Raw genomic sequence first — 329 nt, forward strand, 5'->3', positions numbered from 1 at the left:
CTATTCTTGAGAATAATCTATTTTCTGAGGAGAAGAATGTGTATTCTGCAGCTATTGGATGAAATATTCTGTAAATATCTGTTAGGTCCATTTGATTTATATATTAAATCTCATATAGATTTATTTTCATTTTTTGGATGATCTTCCCAACACTGAAACTGGGATGTTGAGAGCTCCAGCTATTATTTTATTGGTTTTATCTCTCTCTTTAGCACGAATAATGTATCAATTACGTATTTGAGTCTTCCAGTGTTGTTTGAATATATGTTAACAATTATTATATCCTCTTCTTGAATTGACCTTTTTATCATTAATTAATGACATTATTT

Source organism: Colobus angolensis, unplaced genomic scaffold (genome assembly GCF_000951035.1).
Source record: "Colobus angolensis palliatus isolate OR3802 unplaced genomic scaffold, Cang.pa_1.0 Scaffold334, whole genome shotgun sequence".
In the NCBI taxonomy this organism is placed as follows: Eukaryota; Metazoa; Chordata; class Mammalia; order Primates; family Cercopithecidae; genus Colobus; species Colobus angolensis.